The following is a 13,606-nucleotide window of genomic DNA, read 5'->3' on the forward strand; positions in this document are numbered from 1 at the left end:
AAAAAGAAAAGCAATGACTATGTGTGTCCGCTGGTTCTTCTCTGCAACACAGGAAGTTTGCATTCACTACAGTTGTGCCCATCGGCAAAAGGCAGCCCCCAACTACCACATGAGTAGCCGACAGGCCTGTTCTAAAACAACTCACTGATGAGGACGTATTATTTTCAAGGAATGTTCTAGAAGTAATCGTTGTTAAAAAAAAAAACACATGATGGTGGTTTTTGGAGATCACTGTTTATATATACACACACAAATATATATATTGAGTCTAGGGAGACAAATACACCGCAAACTGTGGGTAGGTGTCAGGTGATGAGCCACAGAAAAAAATCACAGTTGCCACAGAAAGATAACAAGCCTCATTTTGAAGCAGAGCTAAACATCAGGGATGAGAACGGCAAATGAAAAAAAACACTGATATATTGATCAAAACCAGAGCACATTTCTTGGCTTGCTTATCCGAGTCGACAGCATAGACATGGAGACTTTCAAGGCAAGTTACCCCAAGTTGCGCAGCGGTCTGGGTTAGCTACAACAAACATACACCATAAAGGTCAAGCCAGGTGCCGTGCCATATTCAGTAAAAAAAACCAGGAGGATTCCACTACCACTGGTGGGTGAAGTCAAGAGAGAGCTCCAGCGCATGGAAGCTCTGGGCGTCATTAGTCGGGTGAAGGAGCCAACTGATTGGTGTGCCGGCATGGTGGTCGTGCCCCAAAAGGACAAAAGCAGCATTTGAAGACCTAAAGAAAGCTCTGTCCTCTCCTCCGGTGCTGGCTATGTATGACCCGGGCAGAGACACCAAAGTATCTGCTGATGCATCATCATATGGGTTGGGGGGCGTAATTCTTCAGAAATGAGGGGAAGGATGGAAGCCTGTGTCTTACGCATCACGGTCACTCACTCCAACTGAGCAACGATACACACAGGTGGAGAAGGAAGCTCTGGGCCTCACATGGGCCTCACATGGGCCTGTGAACGGTTTCGGGATTTCCTCATTGGAAAGGAGTTTTGCCTGGAGACCGACCATAAACCCCTTCTCATCCTGCTTGGAGCCCAAGCACTGGATCTTTTGCCACAGAGAATCCAGGGTTTCAGGATGAGGGTGATGCGCTACTCATACTCCATCGTGCACGTACCAGGAAAGTCGCTTTGGACAGCAGACACACTTTCACGTGCAACCTGTAAAATGACGCATGTCCACTGATGACCAGGAGCTGATGGAGAGCACAAACATATTTGTGGACTGTGTCACTGAGAGTCTACCTGTCAGCTCATCATATACAGAAAACCTGAAAGAGCAGTTGAAAGCCGACAGTGTCTGCTCGCGTGTCATGACCATGTGCATGGAAGGATGGCCAGCACATGCAAAACAGGAACCAGCGCTAAAAAATGACTGGCCGGAGCGAGCCACATTAACAGTGAAAGATGCTAAAGGACACACGACTGGTAATACCTTCCGCAATGAGGAACGACGTGCTGTTCAAATTACACGAAGGACACTTAGGTGTCCTGGAATGTAAATCACGTGCACGTCAATCTGTGTGGTGGCCGGGACTCAGCCAGCAAGTGAACAAAATGGTACTGAACTGCAGGACATGCATACAAGAGCGACACAACCCAAAAGAGGCACTCGTGCCATCAGGGTGCCCTGAAAGACCTTGGCAAAAGTTAGGAACAGACCTTTCTACACAAGAGGCAGAATAATCCTCTAAGGCAGTGGTTCTTAACCTTTTTGGAGGTACCGAACCCCATCAGGTCCATATGTGCATTCAACAAACCCCTTTTTGGGGGGCGAGTTAAACGAACCCCATCAGTTTCATGTGCACATTCACCGAACCCCTCTATATAGGGGGGGATGACATACCAGCAAATCAGTGTGACTTCTGCTGTTGCCTTTGCAAGAACAGTTCAGATATGCGTTATCACGAATTTACACGATATTCAGGTGTGTTCAGCCATCCGTGGGCGGGGGGGGGGGGGGGGTAGCGGGGCGGGGGCGGGGCAATGACATACCAGCTCTGCCGAACCCCTGAAGCCGACTCACCTAACCCCTAGGGTTCGATCGAACCCAGGTTAAGAACCACTGCTCTAAGGTCTGACGAGACAAAGGCAGTCTACCCTATGATCCCTGGAAAAAGGGAGATGTGGTATTATCGTATGTTGAAACTATAATATTATATAGTTTGTTATTGGAGGTCTCAAATAATGTTGACAGTTGGGGGCTCTGTGGTGCGCCAGGGGCATTGTACTGCTATGTAAGACATGAGTGGGGAGAAAATAAAAAGTTGCTGAATAAAGAAGTTGCATTCGTGTTCATCTCTACTCCGTATAAACACAACAGTCGTGGACTGCGTTCGCGCTCTCCCCTGGTCTTTCTGATTAAAACAAAAATCACACGCAGTCGTACGTACATGGAGTTTAGGTCTGCGGTGCTGTGACACACTGAATGCTTTTGAGCATGTTATTAACTGTACTATGGAACTGTGCATTTGCTTGCTAAACTGTATTAACCAAATTAGTCAATGCAAAATAATATGGAATTACCACGTTCCTGACTCGTCATATGATATGAACGTATCAAAACCTTTTTGTCGGCTGTAGGTCTGTCTTTTTAAGAATACGCCCGATTGTTGTTCCTCATACATCTCAGTATAGATTTCTAGAAAACAACATTTACTTTCTAAAGTAAATTGACAGATTTATATTCAAATGTCAAATATCGAACGCCACCATCACAGTGGAGGTAAATTACACTCCAAACCATGCCAGCAACGAGAAAAGCCTCAATTATTTGCGACACGAGAGATATAGAGCACTTCTGAAATTTGAGAAATCATTTGAGAAATTACGATCGTATTTTGTTTCCCGATTTGAATAAAGTTATGAAATCACACGTTTTCAAATAAAACACAGAGATGGGATCATTTCCCATTCTCTCATACCAAAAGTACACGTACCAAGACATACAACTGTTTTTACCTTCAATACTCATAATAGACGCCCAATCGATAGGTGACGCTGTTTGAAAGAAGGTTTGATCAGGTACCTACAATCCTGTGCGCCAAAGATGTTTAAAGTAAAAAAGACATTAATGAAAACAAAATACTTGTTTAAACCTTCTATTTAGGTTGAGTCCTTGTAAGTATAGTAAATCTATCAACGTCTATTGTTTGTATTAGAAGGACTGGTTGCTACAATTTGAGTGTGAGACCGCCTGTGAATTTGGTGAGACCAGCAGTGACGTGGCCCGTTTTGACCCAGATTATCAGATCTCTCTTTCTTTTCAGATGGAATAAATCTTTCGCCTTTTACTAAAGATTTCCGTGGGGAGGAACAATAAGAGTCTATCTCTACCCATTCTCACCAACGGTTTGTTAGAATAGGCCTCTTTGGCACCACTTTTATGGTTAAAATTCTCTCTTCTATGATCAGCTCTCTTAATCCCTCAAACCCAAGAACCGAGACTACACTTGATTTTAGCCAAAAGGCCGAGAAGCGATGGAGTATGCGAGTGACGGACTCACTTACAGGCTTCCCCGTCTACCCATTCTCAGCAACGGTTTGTTAGAATAGGCCTCTTTGGCACATGTGATTAGCTGGGTAGCTTGAGCTATGCCGTTATATCGCTGCAACCCTTCTCTTGCTTTATTAGCTTTCTCTTCTCTATGACACCCTTTGCACATATGTAGAAGTCGCTCTCAGTTAAGACTACAAGGTCACACGTCATCACACAGGCTAGGCAGAGTCGCCTCCTTGCAGAAAGGCGGCCCAGAGTAGTATAAGAGCAGGAACCTTGGCGCTGGGAGAGGGACCTTCTTTCGCATCTCGCAGAAAGGGCTCCACAGCTGTGCATCGATCATTCTGGCATACATCAAATAGTTAAACTGTGAAGGCTGCCTCTTGGTAATTACTGTTAGCATATCGAGCATTAAAGATAAAGAACTGGGATCAAACCTAACAGGTTACAGTACGGAACAGAGTGCTGCTCTTCTGGGCACTAATAAATCGGCAAACTTGTCTGATGACTTATTTGTTCACTCTTCTTCACCCGCAGTAATAAATATAGTTCACGAGGCATATATGCTTCCCCTTTCAGCAGTCTCTATCCAAATACACAGTGTAGATACCTATTAAAATGGTAGACCCGATGAACATGAAAGGCAAAGATGGATAATTCGCCAAGAACTTTCCAGGGTCATCACATGTACAACGGCTGCACCGAAAGAGTTGGGCCAGAATAGAGCGGAACTCATGCAGAAGTGCATGAACACCACCTTGCTGAAAGAATAAAACCAACACAATGCATGAATTCACGACAAATGACATACCACCAAATCGGTGTGACTTCTGCTATTGCCTTTGCGAGACCAGTTCAGATATGCTTTATCACGAATTTATAAATCTGGTGTGTTCGGACCTCCGCAGTGGAGGCTCTGCTGAACCCCTGAGACCGACTCACCGAACCCCTAGAGTTTGACAAAATCCAGGTTAAGAACCACTGGTTTAGAGGCAGTTATTTCTGCAAAAGGAGGATCTACTAAATATTGCTGTCATTTTTCTGTTGGAGTTTCCAAATGTATGCACCTGCCTACTTTTGTTTAAATAATGATTGCACCCTGTCTGCAAATCCTATAAACTTCATTTCACTTCTCAAATATCTGTGTTGATCACTGCCATCATCCGCCATGCATGGATTCGGGCCATCTGATTGGTTCCTTTGCCCCCCCATACACACAGGAATTGGTTAGGACTTGATTAGTAAATGCTAGGAATCGTTTTGCCTGTCTGTTCAGAGCAAGAAACAAGCCACTAGCCCCACGGGAAGTTGTCATTTTTTGTAAGCTTGTGTGTATGTAAATTTGTCATGGTCCAACGTAAGACTGTTTAGGGTGAATAAAAAATAACTGCAACAAGTTTATTCTGCTATTAACCAGATTCAAACTGGGGTTGCAGCCGCCTCATTGCTATATTATGGCCAATATGCAGTTGCATGTTTAGGGTCTTTTCTCTAGGAACTTCAGCCACGACACCCAGGCAGACCATGAAAGAATGTCGATGTTAAAATGTTGGTTGAACTATCCAATAACTACGCAGATCCGATGATTCCTAAGACTTGAGATCAGACAAAATTGGAAAGACTATTTTTTGATGGTGTCTGTGAGTTACTTCAACCCAAAAGTTCACATAAATTACACATAGCTAATGTTGACCACAAAATGGTATGTGAGCTGGCCAGGAGTCCTGGAATCTTTTGATTTGTAGACAGATGCGTTATCCATTGCTCCACGAGCCCCACAGGAATATGTGGCTTATAAACTTGTGTGTAACACTTTTGCAAAAATGAAAAACAAAAAAAAAATGGGTGACATTATTTGAATATGCCATGATGCTTTATCCATTGCGCCATTCGCCCTACAAGTTAAGGCTATCGACCGCAAACGTGAGGAAAATCGTCATTGTCCAAAAGATGGCTGTTCAGCAATAGTGAGCAAGGGACAAATTCCACATAGTTATTTGAGTATGCCATGACCCTGATTCGAACCAGGGTTGCTGCAGCCACAACACCGAGTACTAACCACTATATGATCATGGCCAATATGCGCAACTTATTTAACGCTACTGCATACAGGCCATGATCGTGTAGTGGTTAATGGTTGTGTTCCATTCGAATCCGGGTTATGGTATAATCAAATTACTTTGATGAATTTGTCTGCTGGTCACTGTTGCTAAGCAGCCTTCCTTTGGACAATGACAGTTTTCCACACAAGTTTACAGTCGATACAGTCTTGTAGGGTGAGTGGCGCAATGGATGACACATGACGGCAGATTCAAGTGATGAGAATCGAAACAACAGATTCAAGAGACCCAAGGTAAATGAACACAACCCGTTTCGTTTCAATTGACAGCCCATGTGACATGCACCTCAGATGAAATGGGGCTAGTTGATCAACAGCAATGTTTTAACAAAGGGATCATCTGGGAGTTAAACCCCAGACCTCTCACACCCAAAGCAAGATTCATACCCCTAGACCACTGGTGTCAAACTCGAGGCCCGGGGCCAGTTATGGCCCACCGTATCATTTTCTGTGGCCCGCAACGACAAATTGTGCATTAAATCTATGTCATACTAACATTGCAAATTGTCGGAACTTTTAAGAATCTTCTTAAAATTATTTTTGAAATATGTGAAAAGTTTCCACGAGTCTGATTTGAAAAAGCAATTATTTGTCAGTTTGTTTTGTAGCTTATACTGTATATAATATGAGGCGTTTATTTATTTGGGTTGACAGTCATAATGGCCCATCGAGGGAAACTTTGACTACAATGTGGCCCGCGACAAAAATGAGTTTGACACCCCTGCCCTAGACCAACGAGCCTCAAAGAAAGCTTGCAGACCATGGTACATTCTGTGTAACATTGGCCTGTCATATGAGAAAGGACTCATATGTGAGGTTGCTGTTTGTGGACTTCAGCTCTGCCTTCAACACCATTGTGCCGCAGCGACTCATCTGCAAACTCGATGAGCTGGGCCTCAGTACCTCCCTCTGCAACTGGATACTGGACTTCCTCTGTCAGAGGCCTCAGGTGGTGCGTGTTGGCGACAAAATCTCCGCCAGCATCACGCTGAGCACGGGGGCCCCCCAGGGCTGCGTGCTCAGTCCATTGCTCTTCACCCTGCTGACGCATGACTGCACTGCGACCTACAGCGACAACCACATAGTGAAGTTTGCTGACGACACGACTCTGGTGGGTCTCATCACGAAAGGCGACGAGACTCGGTACAGGTCGGAAGTTGACCTTCTGACCACGTGGTGCAGGGACAACAACCTCCTGCTGAACGTCAATAAGACCAAGGAAATCATTGTTGACTTCCGGAAGGGTCACACAACACACCTGCCGCTGATCATCGACGGTGCTGTGGTGGAGAGGGTGAGCTGCACCAAGTTCCTGGGGGTGCACATCAGTGAGGACCTCTCCTGGTCCGCAAACACCTCGTCACTGGCAAAGAAAGCTCAGCGCCGCCTGTACTTCCTGCGGAAGCTCAGGCGTGCATGTGCTCCTCAGGCAGTCCTGTCTACATTCTACCATGGCACCATTGAGAGCGTCCTCACCAGTTGCATCGCTGTCTGGGGTGGTAACTGCACTGAACAGAACTTGAAGGCCCTGCAGCGCATAGTGAATACGGCTGGTAAGACTATTGGTGCTTCGCTCCCCTCCCTGAAGGACATTTACACCTCCCATCTCGCCCGCAAGGCAACCTCGATTGCCAGAGATGTGAGTCACCCGGCTCACTCTTTGTTTGACCTTCTGCCCTCTGGGAAGAGGTACAGGAGCCTGCGCTCCCGCACCACCAGACTCGCCAACAGCTTCTTTCTCCAGGCTGTTAGGGCCCTGAACTCGCTACCCCCTTCTGCGTAGCGTGCGGCACTGTTGCGCTATTTTCGGGAATGTCTGCTGTACGCGCACTTGCTCCTTTTTTTTCTGCTCCTCTTATTTATTTATTTATTTATTTATTTATTTATTTATTTATTTATTTATTTATTTATTTATTATTGTTGTGTTATTTATTCATTATTTATTCAGCACGCTTTTGTTATACTTGTTTACTTGTTTGTCTGTTGTGAGCCATGTCTTGTCACCGTGGGATAGGGGGGAACGAAATTTCGGTTTCTTTGTGTGTCTTTGGCATGTGGAGAAATTGACAATAAAGCTGACTTTGACTTTGACTTTGACTCCACACAACGATAGACAACAGTGTTTCAAAGAAGAGCTCGTCCGGGAGTTTAACCCGGGCAATCAAAGAACCCTAGGCGAGAATCATTCCCCTGCACCAATGAGCCCCATAGTAGACCAGCTGACCCCATTACATTCCAGCAGAATTTCAAAGATTCTCCCAGAAGGTAAACTTAAAAACACATGGAAGAACACACACAGGTGAAAAAAATGTTTCCTGCTCAGCTTGTGGCCAAAGATTCTCAGAGAAAGGAAGCTTGAAAAGACACACAACAACCCACACTGGTAAGAACCCTTTTTCCTGCTCAGTTTGTGGCCAAAGATTCTCTCAGAAGGTAAATTTAGAAACACATGTAAGAACACACACAGGTGAAAAGCCTTTTTCTTACTCAGTTTGTGGCCAAAGATTCTCAGAGATGGGAAACTTCAAAAGACACACAAGAACCCACACTGGTGAGAAAAACCTTTTGCCTGCTCAGTTTGTGGTCAAAGATTCTCAGAGAAGCGACAGTTCAAAACACATACACAGGTAAGAACCCTCTTTCCTGTTTAGTTTGTGGCAAATATTCTCTCAAAGCAAGCCTTCGACAAGGATGGGATTTGAACCCATGCGTGCAGAGCACAACGAATTAGCAATCCATCGCCTTAACCTCTCGGCCACCTCGTCTTGTGTTGATAAGTCATGTTACGTATGTTGTGCCAAGATACTTTGGATGTGAATGTGAACGACGAGGATGTGATATGAAATGATGAGTGGAGAGCACAATGGAGTAGCAACCCATCGCCTAAATATTTCAGCGATCGCATCTCATGCATGAGTTGAATAGGCGACGTGATATGGTATGTACGGTGTAGTATAAGCCGCAAGGTAAAATGATACGATACTTTAGATGTGTAACGAAGAAAAGGTAAGCCACAAAATAAGTGACACTGTAAACAAAGCAAAACGTTTTTTCAATGTTGTCTCACCCCAAATCTTTGGGATCATCGGATCTGCACAGTTGGATAGTTCCACCGACATTTTAACATCAACATTCTTTCATGGGTGTCTTGGCTGAAGATCCTAAAGAAAAGACCCTAAACTTATTGTATGCGATTGCATATTGGTCATGATCGTATAGTGTTGTGGCCGTAGCATCACCGGAACGAATCTGGGTCATGGCGTCAGTAAATTACCTTGCTGAATTTGTCCGTTGTTCACTGTTGCCAAACAGCCTTCTGTTGAACGCAGGCTTCCAGACATTACGTCCACCTATGTTTTAACATCAACTTTATTTCATAAAGTTCTTCCAAATTCATCTTGGTGAAACTCCCTCCTTCAGGTGTTCCCATCTTTTTTTAGGCCTGGCTGCCACGAGGCAGCGGTAGAAACAAAATATGACCCTGAAAGGGCACGCCCAAACCGGCTATGATATTAATCAGAATTCGTTCATCACTAAAATGCAGTCCTCAGGTCCATGTCATATTCGCTACCAATCGGAATGTAACGGACAGATTTATATTCAAATGTCAAATCTCGAACGCCACCGTCGCAGTGGAGGTGAATTACACTCCAAATTCACCTCCACTGCAACGACAAAAGCCTCAATTATTTGCGACACGAGAGATATAGAGCACTTCTGAAATTTGAGAAATCATTTGAGAAATTACGATCGTATTTTCTTTCCCGATTTGTGTCGTTATGAAATCACATGTTTTCAAATAAAACACAGATATGGGATCATTTCCCATTCTCTGATATCAAAAGTACACGTACCAAGACATACAACTGTTTTTACCTTCAATACTCAAAATAGACGCCCAATCGCTGTTTGAAAGAATGTGTTCGATCAGGTACCTACAATCCTGTGCGCCAACAATGTTTTAAGTAAAAAAGACATTAATGAACACAAAATACTCGTTCGTTTAAACCTTCTATTTAGGTTGAGGCCTTCTAAGTATAGTAAATCTATGAACGTCTATTGTTTGTATTAGAAGGAATGGTTGCTGCAATTTGAGTGTGAGACCGCCTGTGAATTTGGTGAGACCAGCAGTGGGGTGGCCCGTTTTCACCCAGATTATCAGCTCATTCTTTTTTCTCTTCAGATCGAATAAATCGTTCGCCTTTTACTAAAGATTTCCGTGGGGAGGAACAATAAGAGTCTATCTCTAGCCATTCTCACCAACGGTTTGTTAGAATAGGCCTCTTTGGCACATGTGTTTAGCTGGGTAGCTTGAGCTATGCCGTTATATCGCTGCAACCCTTCTCTTGCTTTATTAGCTTTCTCTTCTCTATGACACCCTTTGCACATATGTAGAATTCGCTCTCAGTTAAGACGACAAGGTCACACGTTATCATACAGATTAGGCAGAGTCGCCTCCTTGCAGGAAGGCGGCCCAGAGTAGTATAAGAGCAGGAACCTTGGCGCTGAGAGAGGGACCTTCTTTCGCATCTGGCAGAAAGGGCTCCACAGCTGTGCATCGATCATTCTGGCATACATTAAAGAGTTAAACTGTGAAGGCTGCCTCTTGGTAATTGCTGTTAGCATATCGAGCATTAAAGATAAAGAACCGGGAACAAACCTAGCAGGTTACAGTACGGAACAGAGTGCTGCTCTTCTGGGCACTAATAAATCGGCAAGCTTGTCTGCTGACTTATTTGTTCACTCTTCTTCACCCGCAGTAATGCATGTAGTTCACGAGGCATATATGTGTCCCCTTTCAGCAGTCTCTATCCAAATACACAGTGTAGGTACCTATTAAAAGGGTAGTCCCGATGAACATGAAAGGCAAAGATTGATCATTCGCAAAGAACTTTCCATGGTCATCATATGTACGAAAGAGTTGGGCCAGAAGACTAGAGCGGAACTTATGCAGAAGTGCATGGACACCACCTTGTTGAAAGAATAAAACCAACACAATGCATGAATTCACGACAAATGATATACCAGCAAATCAGTAGTACTTCTGCTGTTGCCTTTGCGAGACCAGTTCAGATATGCGTTATCACGAATTTATAAATCAGGTGTGTTCGGACCTCCGCAGTGGAGGGAGGCTCTGCTAAACCCCTGAGACCGACTCACCGAACCCCTAGAGTTTGACCGAATCCAGGTTAAGAACCACTGGTTCAGAGGCTGTTATTTCTGCAAAAGGAGGAACTACTAAATATTGATGTCATTTTTCTGTTGGGGTTTCCAAATGTATGCGCCTGCCTACTTTTGCTTAAATAATGATTGTACACTGTCTGCAAATCCTATAAACTTCATTTCAATTCTCAAATATCACTGTGTTGATCACTGCCGTCATCGGCCATGCATGGATTCGGGCCATCTGATTGGTTCCTTTGCCCCCCCCCCCCCCCCTCCCCCATACACACACAGGAATTGGTTAGGACTTAATTAGTAAGTGTTAGGAATCGTTTTGGCTGTCCGTTCAGAGCAAGGAACGAGCCACTAGCCCCACGGGAAGTTGTCATTTTCTGTAAGCTTGCGTGTATGTAAATTTGTCATGGTCCAACGTAAGACTGTTGAGGGTGAATAAAAAATAACTGCAACAAGTTCATTCGGCTATTAACCAGATTCAAACTGGGGTTGCAGCCGCCTCAATGCTATATTATGGCCAACATGCAGTTGCATGTTTAGGGTCTTTTCTCTAGGATCTTCAGCCACGACACTCAAGCAGACCATGAAAGATTGTTGATGTTAAAATGTTGGTGGAACTATCCAATAACTACGCAGATCCGATGATCCCTAAGTCTCGAGATGAGACAAAATTGGAAAGACTATTGGTTGACAGTGTCTGTGAGTTACTTCAACCCAATAGTTCACAGAAATTACACATAGCTAATGTTGACCACAAAATGGCATGTGAGCTGGCCAGGAGTCCTGGAATCTTCTGATCTGTAGACAGATGTGTTCGTTATCCATTGCTCCACGAGCCCCACGGGAATATGTGGCTTGTAAGCTTTTGCAAAAAATGAAAATAAAAATAAAAAATGGGTGACATTATTTGAATACGCCATGATGCTTTATCCATTGCGCCACTCGCCCTACAAGTTAAGGCTATCGACCGCAAACGTGTGGAAAATCGTCATTGTCCAAAAGATGGCTGTTTAGCAATAGTAAGAAAGGGACAAATTCCACACAGTAATTGGAGTGTGCCATGACTCGGATTCGAACTGGGGTTGCTGCGGCCACAACGCAGAGTACTAACCACTATACGATCATGGCCAACATGTGCATCTTATTAACGCTACTGCGTACAGGCCATGATCGTGTAGTGGTTAATGTTCGATTCGAATCCGGGTTATGGTATAATCAAATGACCTTGTTGAATTTGTCTGCTGGTCACTGTTGCTAAACAGCCTTCCTTTGGACAATGACAGTTTTCCACACAAGTTTACAGTCGATACAGTCTTGTAGGGTGAGTGGCGCAATGGATGACACATGACGGCAGATGTTAGAGATTTGCTTACTCCAACTTATTTTGCAAGAACCACAAGGAGACAGGCAAGTTCTTTTAGACACCTGCAGGTGGAGAGTTCACTCGCTACAGGAATGAAGTCTAAAAGTCTCCTCCCTGCAAGGGCATATTTATTAGGAGGAACAGAGTGGGGGTGGGAGTGGACAGGTTTGGTGAACCCCCGGCCTCTGATAAGATCAGAGCAGGGGGTGTTTTACACTATTGTGGGAAACAGACTCTGCATTGTGAGGGCCAGACGTGATTGATTTAATTATTACATTGTGAGGGCCAGACAGGATTGATTTAATCATTACAGTCTACATTCCAACATAATCCTATGATAAAGATAACCTGGAAAACCCTAACATCTCCCTCCTGTTTTATCATATGATTATGCTACCCCAAACAACAAAGACAAGTAAGAAAAAAACACATATATATGTATAATGAAGAAAGAAGAATAGGAAAAATAAAAACAACAAACAATGATAGCAACACTTTCCAGTGAAGATGAGGCATTACCTTAATACCCCAGATCAAACTTATTGTGTAAGCGAAAAACCTGCTGGCCAGATGTTATTAGCAGGAAAATTCTTACACGGTCCCTTTGCCTAAGACGACCAGAATGCTATCAATAAAAAACAAAAACACAGAAACAGTACATCATTGTATCCATCACTTGCGAAGCATTTTCGATGGTCAAATCATCAAGTTTCTGTAAAACATGCTCAACAGAACAGCATCTACGCAATCCACGTCTCATTATCATTATCACGTCTGTCACGTCTAAGAAGTTGTATATGTGCTCGTGTTTTCGTCAGCTGATGATGTTCTAGTCTGTAGGTGAGGTCTGTCACACACACTGGCGCACACACTCTTGTCCAGTTGGCAGGCAGCATCGGACAACTCCTGTGACCACAAAACCATGATCCGTACTGAACAGGCACGTGCACTCATAGGATGCAGGTGGGGCAGTGCCTCTGAACTTCTGGCTGAAGTAGGTCCCGTCCGATGGTGCAGCCATGTTGGTAGTAGAGCCCTTACACCTTGAAAACGGCTCTCTCATCCTGGCACACAGCGGTGATGTCCAAAGCTCCCATCCAGTTTCCTCCTGGAGAGCAGTCGTCGTTAATGCATTTGTGGGTCCTGCAACCTTGGGTGCAACATGTGTAGTCAGCAAGACTTGGAATGGTCCCTCCCGTCGTGGCTGGCCCAGTTCCTTCCTTTGATGACCTCGATGTAGACCCAGTCTACTGGATTTATGGGGTTGTCGACCTGTGAGGAGGAAAGATCAAGCGGCAGTAAATTTGTCTTTGACACAGTTTGAGCGTCCTGATCATATAATCTGCCAAGGACTGCTCTTCATCTGTTGTTTGCAACTCTCGTAGTCAATTGTAGTGCCCATTTAACTGGCAAATAGGAATGTTTG

General features: G+C 44.3%; 3 non-coding genes across 3 annotated transcripts; 2 read left to right on the plus strand and 1 right to left on the minus strand.

Annotated features, from left to right (window-relative positions):
- Positions 1-3,272: 3,272 nt before the first annotated feature.
- LOC125966045 (U5 spliceosomal RNA) lies at positions 3,273-3,382 on the plus strand. The gene has a single exon (XR_007480024.1). It is a non-coding gene; the product is annotated as a U5 spliceosomal RNA (small nuclear RNA).
- A 4,940-nt stretch (positions 3,383-8,322) lies between these two features.
- trnas-gcu (transfer RNA serine (anticodon GCU)) lies at positions 8,323-8,404 on the minus strand. The gene has a single exon. It is a non-coding gene; the product is annotated as a tRNA-Ser (tRNA).
- Positions 8,405-9,802: 1,398 nt separating this feature from the next.
- LOC125966053 (U5 spliceosomal RNA) lies at positions 9,803-9,914 on the plus strand. The gene has a single exon (XR_007480032.1). It is a non-coding gene; the product is annotated as a U5 spliceosomal RNA (small nuclear RNA).
- Positions 9,915-13,606: the final 3,692 nt, after the last annotated feature.

Source organism: Syngnathus scovelli, unplaced genomic scaffold (genome assembly GCF_024217435.2).
Source record: "Syngnathus scovelli strain Florida unplaced genomic scaffold, RoL_Ssco_1.2 HiC_scaffold_30, whole genome shotgun sequence".
In the NCBI taxonomy this organism is placed as follows: Eukaryota; Metazoa; Chordata; class Actinopteri; order Syngnathiformes; family Syngnathidae; genus Syngnathus; species Syngnathus scovelli.